Here is a 20,848-nt window from a genome sequence, read left to right on the forward strand (position 1 = left end):
TCACAAAAGAAATACGATATTAAGTGTAGAATCTATACATATATGAATCTTTTAAGTCTATCTGTTTTTCTTTTAAAGGAAACAATTAAAATAGCAACAAAGAGAAGAAATCTCAACTAATAGAGCTTAACGGTCAAACTTTAGGTTGCAAATCAAGCTATCTTGTTGCTACTGATTTCAAAGGGTCTTATAAAGATATTTGAGGTGGAAAAGTTCCAATTCAGCTGTCAGAAATATGAAATCTGGAAAGTTTGTTTTATTTTCTTCCTTGTGCCAGGTTCCATACCAAAGTAAATCAGCAATATAACCCTCATCACATCAAAGAGTGAGACTGTACATTTCTATGTATACACAAACATAAATATATGCACACACATATATATATGTATATTTTTAAGTGGAATGCTTTACAGCCTTCAAATAGGATCAGGACTAAAACTAATGGTAACTACAGGTTTTAGTCAAATTAACAGTACTAATTCTTTTTTAGACATCAGCCACAGTGTGAGTATCCTCATCTATAGAATCTTTTATTAATAACTTGTGAACTAAGGATATAAAGGAAACAAACTTGCTGTGCATCTTATTCAATTATCACTTTTTACACGGAAAATTGACAATGTGTGTGTTTGTTTGGTTTTTTTGTTGGCCTTGTGGCATGCAAGATCTTAGGTCCCTGTCCAGGGATCAAACCAGCGGCTCCTGCAATGGAAGCACAGAGTCCTAACCACTGGACTGCCAGGGGATTCCCGACAACACATGGCCACAAAAGTAAGGAGATAGAAAAGCTTTTTAAACTCTATTCCCTCTTCCCCTACCTCCCAGAACTTCTGTGCTCTAAAACCAACTGTTGGTGCCAACATACAGATAACTTTTATACATATTGATTGCAAATTTTTTTAAAAATGTATACTGCTACTCATGCTTCTTTTGGAAAAATGAAATAGATTGCCAAAATAACTGGTATTTAGAAAAAGATAACACAGAGACATTTTTATGGACAGGTTTTCATTAGGGTTTGAAAATGTATTTTTATATGCTCAGTGTAGGATCTGATAGCCTGAAGAACAGTTGAGCAGTAGTGACTAGGAAGGACACAGTGTTCCTAGAAGACGAATTATAGTTGCCACCTCCACATTGCCTGAATACAGTTTAACCGCATTAAAATGACAGAAATGTTTGCCCAAGAAAAATGCCATGCAGTTCAAGCTGCTATTTTACTTTAAAAGAGAGAGAGAGAGAAGAAAAATTACTCTTTGTCAACATAGGGATATTAAGAGGTAAACTGAAGGATTCTGTGCTGCTCACTTTCAACAAACTTCATCTGTTCAGTCTTTAAAAGGAAGCTTTACCCAGCAAGCTAACTTCCAAAGAGCGTCTTTCAAACTGCTCCTGTTTGCAAGCGCACAGTGTTGACCATAAAATAGAAATAGTATGAGTTGGTAAATGTTAGAATTTATTCCTAGTTTGGAAAGCATTTTTTTTAAGTATTGCATCATCAGAGAATAAAATTATACACTGAATCTACAGTAAGGATGAAACACCTTATCATCCTTTTCCTAGTTACAAATAGGGAGACTGAATAAGATGGTTTCTTTCATTTAACATAAAACTATTCTGTTTAAAATTAAATGTGTTTTGTATGGGAAATTCTCAAAATAAATAAACAAGTGAGACTTAATTAAAGTTAGAAACTTTTGCACAGCAAAGGAAACTATAAAAAAGGTGAAACAACAATCCTCAGAATGTAAGAAAACAATAGCAAATGAAACAGCTGACAAAGGATTAATTTTCAAAATATACAAGCAGTTCATGCAACTCAATACCAGAAAAACAACCTAATCAAGAAGTGGGCTGCTGCTGCTTCTGCTAAGTCACTTCAGTCATGTCCGACTCTGTGCAACCCCATAGACGGCAGCCCACCAGGCTCCCCCATCCCTGGGATTCTCCAGGCAAGAACACTGGAGTGGGTTGCCATTTTCTTCTCCAATGCATGAAAGTGAAAAGTGAAAGTGAAGTCACTCAGTCGTGTCCGACTCTTAGCGACCCCATGGACTGCAGCCCACCAGGCTCCTCCATCCATGGGATTTTCCACTCAAGAGTACTGGAGTGGGGATGCCATTGCCTTCTCCGCAGAAGACCTAAACAGACATTTATCCAAAGAAGACATACAGATGGCTAATAAGCACATGAAAAGATGCTTAACATTGCTCATTATTAGAGAAATGCAAATCAAAACTACAATGAGCTATGACCTCACACTGGTCAGAATGGCCATCATCAAAAAAAATCTACAAACAATAAATGCTGGAGAGGATGTGGATAAATAGGTACCCTCTTGCACTGTTGTTGAGAATGTCAATTGACACAGTCACTATGGAGAATAGTATGGAAATTTCTTAAAAAACTAGAAATAAATCTACCACATGACCCAGCAGTCCCACTACTGGGCATATACCTTTGAGGAAACCATAACTGAAAAAGACACATGTACCCCAGTGTTCTTTGTAGCACTATTTAAAATAGCTAGGACATGGAAATAACCTAGATGTTGATCGACAGATAGATAAAGAAGTTGTGGTACATACATACAATGGAGTATTACTCAGCCATAAAAAGGAACACATTTGAGTCAATTCTAATGAGGTGGATGAATTTAGAGTCTATTATACAGAGTGATGGACAAGGCAATGGCACCCCACTCCAGTACTCTTGCCTGGAAAATCCCATGGACGGAGGACCCTGGAAGGCTGCAGTCCATGAGGTCGCTAAGAGTCAGACATGACTGAGAGACTTCACTTTGACTTTTCACTTTGATGCATTGGAGAAGGAAATGGCAGCCCACTCCAGTATTCTTGCCTGGAGAATCCCAGGGACGGGGGAGCCTGGTGGGCTGCTGTCTATGGGGTCGCACAGAGTCGGACATGACTGAAGTGACTTAGCAGCATACAGAGTGAAGTAGTTCAGAAAGAGAAAAATAAATGTTGTATATTAACACATATATATGGAATGTAGAAAGATGGTACTGATAAACCTATTTGCAGGGAGCAATGGAGATGCAGACACAGAGAACAGACTTGTGGACACAGGGGTTGGGGAAGGAGAGGATGAGATGAATGGAGAGAGTAGCATGGAAACATATACATTACCATATGGAAAATAGATAGCCAGTAGGAATTAACTGTATGACTCAGGGAGCTCAAACAGGTCCTCTGTGACAACCTAGAGGGGTGGGATGGGGTGGGAGGTGTGAGGGTGGTTCGAGAGGGAAGGGACATATGTATACCTATGGCTGTTTCATGTTGATGTATGGCAGACACCAACACAATACTGTAAAGCAATTATCTTTCAATTGAAAATAAAATTTTTAATAAGAAAAAATTAGTAGATTTTAAAATATTAATGATTATTGTTAATAATTTAAACAATTTGGTAAAATATAAAGAAGAAAATATCAGAAATACCACCTCAGGAGATAGACACTGATAATTTTTATTGAACATCACTGTGATGTTTTTTCATCCTCCTAAGTATGTTGCACAGACATAGAAGTTGGTATGTTACCCCAAAGGATCTTGGACCTTTGTAAACTATTTTTACCCAACAACATGCTAAGGACCTCTTTCCAAATATGGGGAGCTTAGTTATGTTCATATAGATAACATGTAAAGACCATGAACTTCTACAGGGCCAATTATCCACATATATAAATAAATGATGGATATGTTCATTCTCATTCTGTTCAAGTAGAATAAAACCTTAAGTTGCATGTATTTAGGTGTGTCTTATTATATTGATAAGCATCATCTATGCCTTGATTGCCTAAAATGGTTTCTCCAGGTTCTTCAATCTCTCTGGCTCCGCAAAGTAGCCAGATGCTCAGACTTGACTTATGACTTGTTAGTCGCTCAGCAGTGTCCAACTCTTTCCAATCCCATGGGCTATTGTCCACTAGGCTCCTATGTTCATGGAATTCTCCAGGCAAGAATACTGGAGTGGGTTGCCATTCCCTTCTCCAGGGAAACTTTCCAACCCAGGGACTGAACCTAGTTCTCCCACGTTGCAGGCCGATTCTTTACCGTTGGCCACCAGGAAAGTTACTCAGAGGGATATAGAAAATGCTCGTGATATAGAAAGGAGAAACTTGAGATAATGTTTAGCATATCCATTTTGTCCACTGCATTTGTATATTTATTCTTAGTTAATGAACAATTTGTTTGATTATACCTATAATATATATGAAGACATCATTTTTATTCATTATATAAAAACTAAGGAATTTATAAGCCCTCCTCTTTGAATCTGTCTATATATTGAAACATCTTATTAGCTCTTGAGGACAGGGACTCTGCTTTATTAAGTTTTTATTCTCACATCTTAACAGAGATCATGGAACACGGTGGAAGTTTGATAGATCTGTTATCAAAATCACATAAATGAAATACAGACGTGATTTGCTCATCACTGTATCCCTGTGACTTAATACCTTATTCACAGTAGAAACTTAGTGAATGTTTGTTAGATAAACATGATGTGGAAATCTGGCTACTGGGAAGTATCACTAAAATCTAACATAAGAAGTTTTCCTTAGTCCCTAGAATTCAGGTAAATTCAGATTAGAGTAAGTATAATTCTGGAAGATATTTTACTGACTACTAAAAAATAGCTCAGTTATACAGAGTTGGGTTGGGGAGGAGAAGAGAGAGAAGTTGTAACAAACAAATGAGACTTGGAGGAGAAAATAGCTCCTCTGAGGGGAGCCACATGCTCTGATACCCAAGGCAGCCGCATGAGGAAGCAGCCTAAAATTAGCAGGGTGGGCAAGCCCACGGAGGGAAAGCCACAGCAGATTTCTATGCACTCAACAAGTGAGGTGAAGGACCAGGAGCCCCAGTGGAACCCTCCTTAGCCTGTAGAGATCCACGACAGTTTGTGGCAGGTAAGGCGCTTCTTCAGAACTCACTTTGGGAGGTAAAGCAAGTGATTTCTTAAGGGAATGGGCAGAAATTGAATGATTTAATATCACCTAGTAAAGAGATACCTCCAGGAATCTAACGATTAAGAGAGCAATAAACCTATTCTTGTATCCATCCTCATCCAAGCTATTCATCTGAACCACCCCTTTTTACCTTGTTGAATTAGGGCTTTCTGGGGTATGTAGGTGCTGTTTTTTTCTAACCTTGTTGCTGGTTTTTTTTTTTTTTTCCTTACCTCCTCCCTTGTTGGAATAAAGGGAGGAGCCTGTCCTAGGAAATTTGTAAAACCAGGTGGAAGAACAATAAGGAAAGAGTATTCCCAAGTGATATTTAAAGACTGGATAAGAGCAGAGCCAAAAAGGAAAGATTAGAGATACCAAAATAGGACTCGGTGGGCAACAGTGTTCTTTGATCATAGGTGAAGTACAGAGTTGTTGAACTGGTCAAAGACAGACAACAGAATCCTGGAGGAGGCCAAGATTTTCTGTGTTGTTGTTTCACAAAGAACTAGATCAGTGATTTACTTTACGTCATGTGAATTATTCCCAATTATGGTATTTATCTATCACTCATCATATTTTCTGTAAGTTCCCATTTTCTGTGCTGGAATTCATTTTTGCATTACCTATTTTTTTGAAGTTCAGTTCAGTCAGTTCAGTCACTCAGTCATGTCTGACTCTTTGCGACCCCATGAACTGCAGCACGCCAGCCCTCCCTGTCCATCACCAACTCCCAGAGTCCACCCAAACCCATGTCCATCGAGTTGGTGATGCCATCCAACCATCTCATCCTCTGTTGTCCCCTTCTCTTCCTGCCCTCAATCTTTCCCAGCATCAGGGTCTTTTCAAATGAGTCAGCTCTTTGCATCAGGTGGCCAAAGTACTGGAGTTTCAGCTTCAACATCAGTCCTTCCAATGAACAACCAGGACTGATCTGCTTTAGAATGGACTGGTTGGATCACCTTGCAGTCCAAGGGACTCTTACTACTCATTAATTGTAAAACCCTCCATTCTCTTAAGAGGGTATCTCAGGATTGATCTGAAGGGACAGCAGAAATGCAGAACTTTAAAAATAATTACAGCTATATTGAGATATAATTCACATACCATACAATTCATCTATTTAAAGTATACAATTCAGTGGTTTTTACCATATCTACAGACTTGTACAACCTTTTCCACAATCAGTTTAGGATACTTTATCATCTTCTCCAACAAAACCCATACTCAACAGCTGTCACCTCCTCTTTTCTTCCAACACTCCCCTTACCCACAACCCTAGGCAACCACAAATTTACTGTTTCTGCAGATTTGCCTATTCTGGATATTTCGTATAAATGGGATCAGGCATAGTGGTCTTTTGTGAGCTATTTTGGGGGCAGCTGGGGAGCTCGGTGTATAGCAAGAGAGAAAAGAACCTCTTCTGTTTTAGTTCTCTAGTGATACCCTAAATGAATGTACTTCACTGTATCAGGCCATATCCAAGATTATTATTAAATAAAAATTGTCATTATTGAAAAGAATTTAATCATATAATACATGAAAATAAGATGTCAGGTGAACAGGCCCTGGCAGATATTAGATTCTTGGTAAACAATCATATTTTTTCCTCTATCCTACTCCCAGTGTTAAACATTTACTCATATTATAAAACATATAGAGCAGATTTGAAGAAAACTTAGCAGACTACTTTGAACATACTAGTTACTCAATAAATACCTTTTAAAATAGGAAAGGCAGGTATAGTCAGGTATGTGTGCATTTTACAGCTGTGATATTATTTCATAAAGGCTATGGAAAATAGCTTTATTTGCTGGACTAGGAGGCACCAATTATAATTTCAAGTCTGAGCTGATATCAACTGCAATCTTAAATAACTGACTTACTTTCTTTGGTCCTCAATTTATCTACAACTCCAGCCCAAGAAAGATAGGCTGGATCATAGCTAAAATGCCGTCCCCATCGTTCGTATTGTGGAAATATCTTATGGCAGGATCTCCAAGATACACCTGCCTTTTGTATATTTCATACTAAAGGTCACACATTGGATTATAGGACTCCTTCTTAGGGAGGTTCAGTTGGTTGACTATCATTAGATCTTGCTGCTTGTAATTACCTTGATGAAATCACCAGGTTCCATTGTCTGGTCCTCAGGTATTCAAGATCAGAAACTTAATTTGTTTTTCAGAAATTCTTATAGTGATCCAGTCCTTTTGCAAGGTTATTTACATTAACCAAACTCCCAAGTAATGCAGCATCCAAAATTCCAATTTGTTAATTTACAGTGAGAAAAATGGCTTGAGAGAAAACTAAATGTCGTATTTTCCTATTAATTTATTATTTAAAAGAAGTCTATTAAAAAAAAAAGCTCAATTGAAATTAGAATGCTGTGGCATCCAAAATTCCAATTTGTTAATTTACAATGAGAAGATGACTTCAGAGCAAACTAAATGTCATATTCTTCTATCAACTTATTATTTAAAAGAAGCCTATTTTAAAAAATTCAATTGAAATTAGAATGCTGTTGCATGAGAATGCTGTTGCACCAAGGTAAGTAATTGATCATGGCACCTGGCAGTATTGTTTTGAGTTGCCAACACCACCATCAGGAGCAGAAAAGACTCTCTTGGATGAACATTGCTGATTCTTTCCTCTTTGACTTCCCTTTCCTACTTGTCATTCCAATTATCTCTTCAGATATAGATGCAGATATAGTTATGTGCTAGTCCTTTTAGCTGTGTCCAACTCTCTGGGATCCTATGGACCATAGCCTACCAGGCTCCTCTGTCCATGGGATTCTCCAGGAAAGAATACTGGAGTGGGTTGCCATGCCCTCCTCCAGGGGATCTTCTGAGATATAGATATAAATATTTATATACACACATATATTTGATAGATAGGTAGGTAGGTAGATACTATCAATTAGGCTACAGTCAAATTACATTTCTTTTTTCTACTGATGGCCTTGACGCTTTTTTGTGTGTGTGTGCCTTGGGGGCAGTTTTTACAATTTTTTTTCTTTTTATAAATGTCATACACCCTTATTAGAAGTTTTTTAGATGCAGGTCAGGAAGCAACAGTTGGAACTGGACATGGAACAACAGACTGGTTCCAAATAGGAAAAGGAGTACATCAAGGCTGTATATTGTCACCTTGCTTATTTAACTTACATGCAGAGTACATCTTGAGAAACGCTGGGCTGGAAGAAGCACAAGCTAGAATCAAGATTGCCGGGAGAAATATCAATAACCTCAGATATGCAGATGACACCACCCTTATGGCAGAAAGTGAAGAGGAACTAAAAAACCTCTTGATGAAAGTGAAAGAGGAGAGTGAAAAAGTTGGCTTAAAGCTCAACATTCAGAAAACGAAGATCATGGCATCTGGTCCCACCACTTCATGGGAAATAGATGGGGAAACAGTGGAAACAGGTTCAGACTTTATTTTGGGGGGCTCCAAAATCACTGCAGATGGTGACTGCAGCCATGAAATTAAAAGACGCTTACTCCTTGGAAGAAAAGTTATGACCAACCTAGATAGCATATTGAAAAGCAGAGACATTACTTTGCCAACAAAGGTCCATCTAGTCAAGGCTATGGTTTTTCCAGTGGCCATGTATGGATGTGAGAGTTGGACTGTGAAGAAAGCTGAGACCCGAAGAATTGATGCTTTTGAACTGTGGTGTTGGAGAAGACTCTTGACAGTCCCCTGGACTGCAAGGAGATCCAACCAGTCTATTCTAAAGGAGATCAGCCCTGGATGTTCTTTGGAAGGACTGATGCTGAAGCTGAAACTCCAGTACTTTGGCCACTTCATGTGAAGAGTTGACTCATTGGAAAAGACTCTGATGCTGAGGGGCAGGAGGAAAACGGGCCGACAGAGGATGAGATGGCTGGATGGCATCACCGACTCGATGGACATGAATTTGGGTAAGCTCTGAGAGTTGGTGATGGACAGGGAGGCCTGGCGTGCTGCGATTCATGGGGTTACAAAGAATCGGACATGACTGAGTGACTGAACTGAACTGAAGAAAAATATGAGAAAAAAGTCTTCCACAGTTCTACCACCTAGTTATAACCAATTGACATTTTGGAATACTGTACTCCAGAATCAAAAAAAAATAAAACAGGGTCATATTACAAATACTGTTTTGAAGACTATTTTGGGGTTTTTTTTTTTTAATCTTATACAAACATTATTGCTATTTAAAAATGAGTAAGTTTAAAGTTTAAAGAGGTATATACAAGTATGGGCTTCAAAGTCTCAGAACTGAACTAATTCTCTCTCATTGAACTAATTTTTTAAAACTAGTTAAAATTTTACTTTTTAATTAAAAACCTCAGAGGAAAAAAAGTCACAGTAGGACTTTGAAACCAGTGCTTTCATCTTTGCTAGGATTCACTGTATTTGCTCTTAAGTATTATTTTTGTTGTTCAGTCACTAAGACATGGTAACTCTTTGCAACCCTGTGGACTACAGCACGCCAGGCTTCCTGTCCTTCGCTATCTCCCACAGTTGGCTCAAACTCATGACCATTAAGTTGGTGATGCCATCCCACCATCTCATCCTCTGTCGTCCCCTTCTCCTCCTACCCTCAATCTTTCCCAGCATCTGGGTCTTTTCCAGTGAGTCGGCTCTTCACATCAGATGGCCAAAGAAAGTATTGGAGTTTCAGCTTCAGCATCAGTCCTTCCAGTGAATATTCAGTATTATAAAATGACTTAAACCTCTTTACAAAACTATGCTATAGAAATACAGCCAGCAGTATTTTATCACAAATAAAATTTTCCTTGTGATATGTAAATTATGCTGCCCTAAAATAATCTTAATAAGTCCTGTTCATTGGAACTTACAAAGAAAACAAATGAAAGAAAAAAAAGTAGGTGGTCATAACTGTGTAAAGATGTAAGATATGAGACATGAAACTCAGTACATGCAAATAACTCTTTCTTGCCAAGTGTGCAGAAGTATCTTGGGCACTGGCATGGTTGGAGAACCAACCATAACTCAGGTTGCAGAATGGAGGCCCCTGCCTCACTTCTGACACACCAGCCATTTCACAACTCTACAAACTCAGAGTACCTAGAACAAGCTTAACATAGACTCTCAAGGCAGGAACCTTCTCAAATCTTACTTCCAAGACTAATCAGAAATGAACAATTTAAGGAATTTCCCCCAAGCTTCCCTTAAGCACACAAAACAAGTTTGAATGTTCATAATACGTTTCCCTATTAAATAGTTTCCCTATTGAACTGTTAAATAACCAACTTCATAGGGACAGGAAGTAGAATGGTGGTTGCCAGGGTCTGGTGGGGAGTTATTATTTAATTAGTGCAAGTTTCAGTTTTGCAAAATGAAAAAAAGTTCTGAAGATGATTCTGGAGATGGTGGTGATGGTTGCACAACATGAATGAACTTAATGCTACAGAACTGTGTCACGCAACTGTATGTTCCTCGGTTCTTTGTCTCGTCACAACAAAGATTTGGAGCGACGGACATTAAAGCCCTTGGAGCGTCACAGCTCTCGGGTCTTGGACAAACCGTGCTACAGCTCTTAGGCAAATCGGTGTTGCAGCTCAATTTTATTTAGAAGATAGCAGGAGAGAGAGAGAAAAGAGCGCACGCACGCGGGAGAGAGAGTCTGTGAGAAAGCGCTATGGCTCCTCATTTTATATGTTTTTTCCTCCACCTGGGCCTGCCCTATGCAAATTGGGCTTAGCCAGGAGTGCTGTTTGTTCTGCCTGAAGTCTTCACTCTGGTCCTCGGACCTTCCTTTGACCTTCCTTGTCTTTTAGCCACTGCCATTTTGGACTCCTTTTCCCTATTCTACCTACCTAACATTCCCCCCTCAAGAGATGGGAGGCCCAATTCTTTGGGAATAGGGGCATCGAGGTCTTTCTGGCTACTTCCTGCTGAACTGAGATGGTAAGGGGTATTGGGCCTCCCCTTCTTGCTAGTCTCAATCCTCAGAGTCCTTTAGCGGTGTCCAAGGGTGTGTGATATTTTCCGTGGTCAGCTGTAGTTTTATATCTTTGTTGAACTGGCACTGCAGGTTGTAGCTGGTTGACCTGGCTCTTCTTTTTCCATCCAAGACAAAGCTGCTTCCATCAGTGTACCAGATTTCCTCAGGATTGGTCATAAGATCTTCTGACAATCCCTCTCGGGGTTTTGTCCAGTGGTCCAAGGTTTCTAGACAAGAGTGAAAGGGGAGAGAGCCCTCGGGGGTAGGCAGGAGGGTGGCTGGGTTAAGAACCTCACAAGGGGATATAGTGAGGCCTGGATTTTCCATCAGCATTACTTGATATCTGAGGATTCTTTGATCAGACATCCATAAATGGCCTCTCCCATTTAGGAGTTGTTTTACTTGGTGGCTGGTAAAAAATAGTTAGTTTGCCCTCAAAGGAGAGTTTTAAAGCATCTTCTATCATGATTGCAATAGCTGCAAGATTTCAAAGGCAGGGGGGCCAACCTCAGGTAGTTGGATCGAGCCTCTTGGATAAGTAAGCTACAGGCTGGGGCTCAGATTCCAACTTTTGAGTTAACACTCCCAAGGCTATTCCCTCTCTTTCATGGACATAAAGTTGGAATGCTTTTTCTGGGTCTGGCAACCTCAAGGCAGGTGCCTGAGTTAAGGCCTGTTTTAGTGTAGCCTCTGCCTTCTTTTGAGGAGTTCCCCACATCAGTGGGATTGAATCATCTCGTCCCTTTAAGCTTTCATATAAGGGCTGGGCAATTAGACCATAGTTGGGTATCCAGATTCTACAATACCCAGTTAGCCCCAGGAAAGCTCGCAATTGTTTTCAAGTTGTGGGGGAGGGCAACTGGAGAATTCCTTGTACCCGATCAGAGGACAGCCTCCTGGACCCATGTGTAATCTGAACTCTCAGGTAAGTGACCTTTGTCTCGACTATCTGTGCCTTAGCATGGGAGACTTTATATCCCCTTTCTGCCAAGAAGTTTAGAACCTGAATTGCATGTTGTTGGGCACTTTTCTCATCTGGAGAGCAGATTAGTAGGTCATCTACATATTGTAATATTTTCCCATTAGGTCCCAGGTCCGGATCTAGGAGGTCCTGGCTAAGGGCCTGTCCAAACAGGTGGGGGCTATCTCTGAACCCCTGAGGTAATACTGTCCAAGTCATCTGTTGGTGTTTTTCTCCTGGGGCTTCCCACTCAAAGGCAAAAAGGTATTGGGATTCTTTAGCCAGTGGTATGTAAAAAAATGCATCTTTGAGATCCAAGACTGTAAACCACTTGACACTGGGTGGGATTTCTCCCAAGATTACATAGGGATTGGGTACTGTGGGATGGAGGGGGACTACAGCTTCATTTACGATCCGGAGATCTTGAACCAGTCGCCAGGTTCCATCTTTTTTCTTTACTGAGAGGATTGGGGTGTTACATGGTAAAGTGGTGGGGATCAATAGCCCACAAGCAAGGAATTTATTTATTAAAGGCTGTAGTCCCTCCCGAGCCTCTCTTTTGAGAGGATATTGTTTTCGATTAGGAAACCGAGTGGGATCTCGGAGGACAATGATGACCGGTTCAGTTTGGTGGGCTCGTCCAGGAATCCCCTGGTCCCACATCTGGGGGTTAATTTTGTCTTCCCACAGTTTTTGGTCCCTCTCTATTGAAGGTGTAATGGGTTCTTCAGTAGTAACCAGGAGCTGTAGAGCTCTAGGGGCTGAAAAACTTCCCATCACAAGGGTGGTCCCCAGTTTAGTGAGTATATCTCTTCCCAATAAGGGGGTAGGACACTCAAGGACCACCAGAAACTGGTGGGAAAATATTTGTCCATCCCAACAACAAAGAAGTGCTCGGGTGAATCTTTTAGTAGTTGCTTTTCCTGTAGCACCCAAAATGGTACAGGTTTGGGAGGAGAAGGCTCCGGAGTAGGAGATCGAGACAGAGTAGGTAGCCCCTGCGTCAACCAAGAAATTCTCGGACCTACCTGCCACATCCAGTTGCACCCTTGGCTCCAGCTCCGTGATGGTTATCTGTGACAGGCAGGCTGGCTGGAGCGGGCTGCTTCAGTCCTCTTGAACCATCCTGAGGGAAGGCTTGGCGCTTGACCCTGAGGCTCTTGGGTCCTGAGGGCAGAGTGCCGCCCAATGTCCCAGTTGATGGCATGTGTGGCAAGCTGTTCTAGGAGACTGGTCACGGTTTGGACACTCTTTGGCCCAATGCCCCGCCTGTTCCCCGTCTCACTTCTGACACACCAGCCATTTCACAACTCTACAAACTCAGAGTACCTAGAACAAGCTTAACATAGACCCTCAAGGCAGGAACCTTCTCAAATCTTACTTCCAAGACTAATCAGAAATGAACAATTTAAGGAATTTCCCCCCAAGCTTCCTTTAAGAACACAAAACAAGTTTGAATGTTCATAATAGGTTTCCCTATTAAATAGTTTCCCTATTGAACTGTTAAATAATCAATTTCATAGGGACAGGAAGAAGAATGGTGGTTGCCAGGGTCTGGAGGTAAAGGGGGATGGGGAGTTATTATTTAATTAGTGCAAAGTTTCAGTTTTGCAAAATGAAAAAAGTTCTGGAGATGGTTCTGGAGATGGTGGTGATGGCCGCACAACATGAATGAACTTAATGCTACAGAACTGTATGGTCATTGCAATTAAAAATAAATAATTTTTTTAAAAAATAATAGGTACCTGGAGATCAAAGTTCAAAATAATTTTTGATTAGGACCTTTTCTCACAATGTCAAAATAGAATAGAATTATGCTAAAACAGGTCATTTATTGGTATGAAGTTGACCCACAGATGGGTAAAAGATGATATATACAAATCAACTAATATTTCTAATAATTCTTAAATCATATTATCCTATGTATGTGGACACAATTCACTAAAACTTAAAGATAAATACAATAAATAGTGATCTATGCAAATAAAAACTCAATATTCAGGTTGTTTTTTGGTTTGTTTTTTTTTTAGTATTGAGATGCTATGTAACTCTAGCTAGTTAATTATTCTTTATGTCAGCTTCCTCACATATAAAATGTGAGTATTAAAGCAGATCTACTGATAGGACTCTGATGAGAAATAGCTAATAAAAATAATAAAACACTTTTCAAATGTAGTGTTAGTACAAAAGATCATTTAAATAAAAGTATTAAAAACATCATTGCTCTTTGTATTTGACATCTACCCCAGTTCATCATCGTTATCATTAGCAGCATTATGGAGAAGGAAATGGCAACCCACTCCAGTGTTCTTGCCTGGAGAATCCCAGGGACGGGGGAGCCTGGTGGGCTGCCATCTATGGGGTCGCACAGAGTCAGACACAACTGAAGCGACTTAAAAAAAAAAAGTCTTCTTTATTTTATTCCATGTGGTGTTTATATACATTCAAAATTAGTCTATTAGACTATTCAGGATCATGGGAATACTAAAATGTCCCTCACTTCCCTAGATTTCTCCTCTCTAAATCACTTGACCTTAACAACAGTTTTGTCAACTTAAAGTTTTATACTAATCTTATGCTAGTATCCTTTCCTAGATCTGATAAAAAATAAAATATTTACCAATAAATTCAATTATTTCCTGTCCTAAAGCACATACCACAGAGTGGATATACTGCTCTGATATTTGTCGCCACTCTACTTATTTGGCTAAAGAAGGCTTGTTTGATACCTGGGTTGTCAGATCAAATTATAATTTAAACCCTTTAGCTATGTTTAGCCCCTTGGCAGTAGCTGAGTTGAGAATTTAGAATTCAGAGGCAGATGGTTCAGGAGCACAGTAACTAGATGGGAAGCATTTACCTCCATGTCATCGGTTTAAACCTGAACCTGGTTGATCACTCTTGGTGTCCTATACAAGATGTAAGTGATCTGATTTGAATCTCTAAATGGATAACACCCATGTTTAAAAAAAAAACTCATCACTCTTGGCACTAATTGGCATTCTTGTTGTCAGCGTCAGGACAGAAGCCAAGGACTGAATCAGTCTGGAAACCTGAACTGCGGCTGTGTCTGAGTCATCAGTCTCGGTGGCCCATTCAGCCTTTGGCCTTTCCTTAGAGTTTACAGCTCAGCCCAATTGTGTACACTTCACTCCCTGTGACTTCACAAGCCAGATTAAAAGATGTTTACTTAAAATACATCTTTTTATGATAAGAATGGTAATAATGATAGCTGACATTTACTGGCCACTTGCCAGAAGCCAGGTATTCTTCTAAGAGTCTTTACTTAACTCTCACAGCAATCCCATGAGATTGGTACTATTATTTCCCTCATTTTTAGAGATAAGGAAACTGAGGCACAAAGAACTTAAATAACTTGCCTACTGCTTCTCAGATAATAAGCGGAGGTAGAATCTAGCTCTAAATACAATCTCTCTGCCTAATTATAGCATTTATTTGACTTCTTTTAACATCTTACCATACCACTGATCAAAGTTTAAACATTCTATGTTCAAATCAAACAGGGCACATATCAATGTCTCAATTTAAAAACTGCTCACTTTTCTGTGCTAGTTATTTTTCTTTGTTTCTGAAAAGAGGCAATGGATCGCTCTTAAATTTGATACACATGCATCCTTATTCTGATTTTAAGATACTTGAAGACCTTTATTTGGACTTTCCTGGCAGTCCAATGGTTAAGATTCCTCACTTCAAAGGCAGGGGGCATGGATTGGATCCCTGGTTGAGGAATTAATATATCCCACATGTTGTGAGATGCAGCCAAGAAAAAAATAAAAAAGGACCTTGATTTTACAATGGTTTAATGTTCACCTATTTTTTGTTGTTGTTGTTTGAGCGAAACATTACCTGAACTTGGAAACATCCTCTGACCTTAACGTTTCTAAATTAATAGAGAAGAGAGAATTAAGTCAAATAAAAGCCTATCTACTACTCCATCCCAATATAAACATAGTGAATGATCACCAAATAGGCAATCCAGCTGCCTCTTTTTGTTAACATAGTAATTGAGTTTCTTCCACCTACTCTTCATGCAAAATTAAAAAGCAAATAAGAATTTTTTTTTTAATCTGAGTCTCCATTTCATGAGACTTCACATAGTAGCTAGGAAGGAACATATAAGTATACTGAGATAAATGAACTTAAAAATAAAGTTTATGAGCAATTTGATTATTTTAATGAATAAAAGAAATTAATCTGGTTCTCACAGAAAGTTTTAAGACAGTAAAATATTGTTTGCCATAATCACCAGCTAGAAATAGAAAAGAATCACTTTTTATGCTTCTTTCAGTCACCATCCATACTCAGTTATTAAAAGCATGTTCGAAGACTCATTTAACACATATTTATTGCTCCCAGTTTTGCTAAAAGATAAACTTTGGGGTATTTCCCCCCCAAAAGCTCTTGTTAAACTAAATTAATAATGTAAATTTAGCGATCTGGGTTTTACTGCAGATTTACATCTACATGTCCATTCTAGTCAGAGAAGGCAACGGTACCCCACTCCAGTACTCTTGCCTGGAAACTCCCATGGATGGAGGAGCCTGGTGGGCTGCAGTCCATGGGGTCGCGAAGAGTCGGACACGACTGAGCGACTTCAATTTCACTTTTCACTTTCATGCATTGGAGAAGGAAATGGCAATCCACTCCAGTGTTCTTGCCTGGAGAATCCCAGGGACAGCGGAGCCTGGCGGGCTGCCGTCTATGGGGTCGCACAGAGTCGGACACGACTGAAGCGACTTAGCAGCAGCAGCAGCCCATTCTAGTGTTTCATTTTCCACATTCTAGTGTTTCATTTTCCAATATACAAAATAATCATAATAAAGACGAACTTCAAGAAAAGTGGTGTTGTTTTATGTAGTTATTAGAACATAATAACCAAAGCATGATTGTAAATAACTTCAAAAAGAGTAAATGGTAGGTAAACATCTGCTTAAGATACAGTCTCTTGTGCCTAATTTCACTATGTAATAGTAATTTGCAGATAGAGATGCACCAAGAGAATTGTTTATTTATGGTTACTTCAATTTCTTTTCTTTTTGTAAAATTTTTGGTTGCACTGGGTCTTCATTGCTATGTGCAAGCTTTCTCTAGTTGCAGAGAGTAGGGGTTTCTCATTGTGGCGGCTTCTCTTGTTGTGGAGCACAGGCTCTAGGCACTCGGGCTCAGTAGTTGTGGCTCAAAGGCATGTGGGATCTTCCTAGACCAGGGATCAAAACCAAGTCATCTGAGTTGGCAGGTGGATTCTTATCCACTGTACCATCAAGGAAGTGCTCAATGTATTTCTCTGACCAGGGTGGCACTAGTGGTAAAGAACCCGTCTGCCAATGCAGGAGACTTAAGAGACACTAGTTCGATCCCTAGTTGGGGAAGATCCCCTGGAGAAGGAAATGGCAACCCACTCCAGTATCCTTGCCTGGAGAATCCCATGGATGGAGGAGCCTCGTGGGCTACAGTCCATAGGGTCACGAAGAGTTGGACATGACTGAAGGACTTAGCACACAGAGACTTAGGTGTGAATCACAGCTCTGAGGGGCCTTGAGCAAATTTTTACTCTGATCTTCGGTTTGCTGCTGCTGCTAAGTCGCTTCAGTCGTGTCCGACTCTGTGCGACCCCATAGACGGCAGCCCACCAGGCTCCCCCGTCCCTGGGATTCTCCAGGCAAGAACACTGGAGTGGGTTGCCATTTCCTTCTCCAATGCATGAAAGTGAAAAGTGAAATTGAAGTCGCTCAGTCGTGTCCGACTCTTCGCGACCCCATGGACTGCAGCCCACCAGGCTCCTCCATCCATGGGATTTTCCAGGCAAGAGTACTGGAGTGGGGTGCCATTGCCTTCTCCAGATCTTCGGTTTCCTCCTCTATAAAAAGAGGATGATGATATGGAACACCTTGGACAATCTCAAAGTATACCTCTTGAGACTTTTTCAGATCCTTGAATTTGCAAAACCCACAGTAGCGTACAATTTTTTCAGTTTCATTCTCTGTAAAATGGAGATAATGATTCATACTTCCTGGGTTGTTGCATTCAGTTCAGTCGCTCAGTCGTGTCCAACTCTTTGCAACCCCATAAATCGCAGCACACCAGGCCTCCCTATCCATCACCATCTCCCGAAGTTCATTCAAACTCACGTCCATCGAGTTGGTGATGCCATCCAGCCATCTCATCCTCTGTCGTCCCCTTCTCCTCCTGCCCCCAATCCCTCCCAGCATCAGAGTCTTTTCCAGTGAGTCAGCTCTTCTCATGAGGTGGCCAAAGTACTGGAGTTTCAGCTTTAGCATCATTCCTTCCAAAGAAATCCCAGGGCTGATCTCCTTTAGAATGGGTTGTTGCATTAAATTATGTATTAAATATGAATGATAAAGCTTGGTTGGTGTGGTCACTGGGCTGGGTCAGCTAGGATCACTCAGAAAGCTGAGTAATCCATTCTGGTTTATCTGCATTGTAATAAGTCTAATTTGCAGTCAGTCACAAATAGTTGAACTCTTGATCTATGTTAGAGAATAAATGTGTGTTTTAAATGTATTGTACTCTATTTCACAGGCAACTCAGTCTGTGACTTGAGCTGGAATCTCAAAAAACAGGGCATAAGAACAGACAAAATTGCCTCTTATCTATGAGTAGTAGGGTTTTAAAGTTCAAAACAGAAAGGAGAAGTCTACAGAAGCAGAAAAGAGTTTGATTCTAAAGGACTGGACAGAAAGTAAAGACCTGATGTAAAACAAAGGTTGTTCCAAGGTGGGCAGGAAAGATAGTGGTAAGCCAGTTCAGGAGGATGCAAAAGTACGACAGTGCCTCTTATGGCGCACCTACAGAAGAACTCCAGGGCAAGGTGGGAGTTGTCAACAGCCCCAGTCCTTTTCCAAAAGCAAAAGTCGCCCGTATCAATTAGCTCAGGAATGTGAGCATCCACTAAGCCAAATCACATATAGTTCCTTACTCAATGACTGGTACACAAAGAGCATCCAAATATTTTTAGCTCCTTTTCTCATTTGAATTGATGCTTAATAATATTTCTGTGTTAAACTAATGTAATTGTTAATGACAACCAAATCAGTTAATGTTGCTGAGAGTTTGGTCATTCAGTCTTCCCTGGCACACAATAAACATTCATTAAATATTTATTGAGTTGTGTGAATAATTTAGGACAACTCAACAATTAATACATTATTTTTATAGCATGCTATGGACAAATATTTTTTAAGTGACTATTTTGTGCCATGCCTTGAGATTGAAATTGTGTGGCCTACATAAAAATTTTTTATGGCTTCAATTCTCAAGGGCTGGTCTAGTTAAATAAATAAAGCATAAATGCATAAATGAAAACTCAGTTTAATTCAGCAATATAAGAAATGTTATAATCACTCGTTGTTTAATTACATAATATTTGGAAGGAAAGATAAGAATGAAGGAAAGAAGAAAAGATAAAAGCCACAAGGAAAGATAAACCAAGGAAATATTCCTGAAATTTTTGGAGACAAGGATTTGTGTAGAAGAGTGGCAGATCAGACCAGAAAGACTATTAATATTTTACAGGATCAAGATGATCACATTTCTGATTATACTAAGATTTTTCTGATTCCAAGTTGAAATTTGCAGAATACTGTCTGGCCAGTGGGCTGACTACAAAAAGATTTACCCCCCAGCTCAGTTTACTCTGTGGTAAATTTTTGTGTTTAATTCCCCTTTGACATTATATATTTGTTTATTCCTTTTATTGACATTATCACCCACTTTTTTTTTTTTTTTACTGTACCATGTGGCTTACAGGATCTTAGTTACTTGACCAGGGATCAAATCCAGGCCCATGGCAATGAAAGTGCCAAGTCCTAACCACTGGATCACCAGGGACTTCCCTCACCCATATTTTTAATTAAAGTTTATTGTCTGGGTTAAAAGATGAAACAAGAGGATTTCAAGGATATTAATGGGAGACCTCTTGATTAGACTAGGTTTTAACTAATCCATTCTCAGTTTGGAATGAAAAACAATTGGGTGAAGAGGCAAAATAAAAAAGGTTTTCCAGGTCTTCCTCTATTAAAGTACACTGCCTTTATTTGATAGAAAGTTTGTTAACACAAGACACACCAAATGAGTAGGTCCATTTATGCAAATAAAAACGTAAACTTGAATAGGGATATAAAATACAAATTCATTTTGATAGACTTCATGTAATAAGATAACTTCTCAGAAATGTGTATTAGTCCTTGCTATTTTAGTCAACCAATTTTATTGAGTCGTCTTTGTGAACAGTCCAAGTCTTAGTCATATGCTATTTTTCTGTTCTCTTCTAGAGTCTGTTAAATAAACACCAGGTCCCTAAAATCAAAGTGATAACTTTAATAATCCTTTGTCCATCAATACATATGAAAATAATAGCGAGTTTCCTTCTTTGGGTGATTTCTGATTTTTTAACTAGCCTATATAATTACTCTTCATTAGAAGGCCATGAAAAAAGAATACATTTAAAACTAAGAGGCCTAGGTTTGAATTCAACCAGCTGTGTAGCTCACCGGTTGGGTAACTTTGGGAAAGCTAAACTTCTTTAAGTATTAGTTTCCTCCTTATGGGTGTCCCTGGTGGCTCAGACAGTAAAGAATCTGCCTGCAATGTGGGAGGATTAGATCCCTGGGTCGGGAAGATCCCCTGGAGAAGGGAATGGCTACACACTCCAGTACTCCTGCCTGGAGAATTCCATGGACAGAGGAGCCCGGCAGACTATAGTCCATGGGGTCACAAAGAGTCAGACACGACTGAGCTTGACTAACAACACATTTCCTTCTTATAACATGCAAATAACAATACCGTTTCAGGGTTGCTGTGAATGTTGAATAAGAGATAAAGGCTGCTCCTGTCAGAGTACACTAGGATGAAAAGTTCATTCCCATTTCCTTTCCTTCAGGTAACCAGTGTTAGTGCAATTATTCAGGTC

At 39.7% G+C, this 20,848-nt stretch overlaps 1 protein-coding gene across 1 annotated transcript in view; it reads left to right on the forward strand.

Moving 5' to 3' along the window:
- Window positions 1-4,809: 4,809 nt before the first annotated feature.
- MYPN (myopalladin) overlaps window positions 4,810-20,848 on the forward strand; it is a 107,695-nt gene continuing 91,656 nt past the window's right edge. Inside the window, exon 1 of the mRNA XM_044942179.2 lies at window positions 4,810-4,939. The gene's annotated coding sequence lies outside the window, so the exon portion shown is untranslated. The remainder of the gene's footprint in view (window positions 4,940-20,848) is intronic.

This window comes from Bubalus bubalis, chromosome 4 (assembly GCF_019923935.1).
Source record: "Bubalus bubalis isolate 160015118507 breed Murrah chromosome 4, NDDB_SH_1, whole genome shotgun sequence".
Taxonomy (NCBI): domain Eukaryota; kingdom Metazoa; phylum Chordata; class Mammalia; order Artiodactyla; family Bovidae; genus Bubalus; species Bubalus bubalis.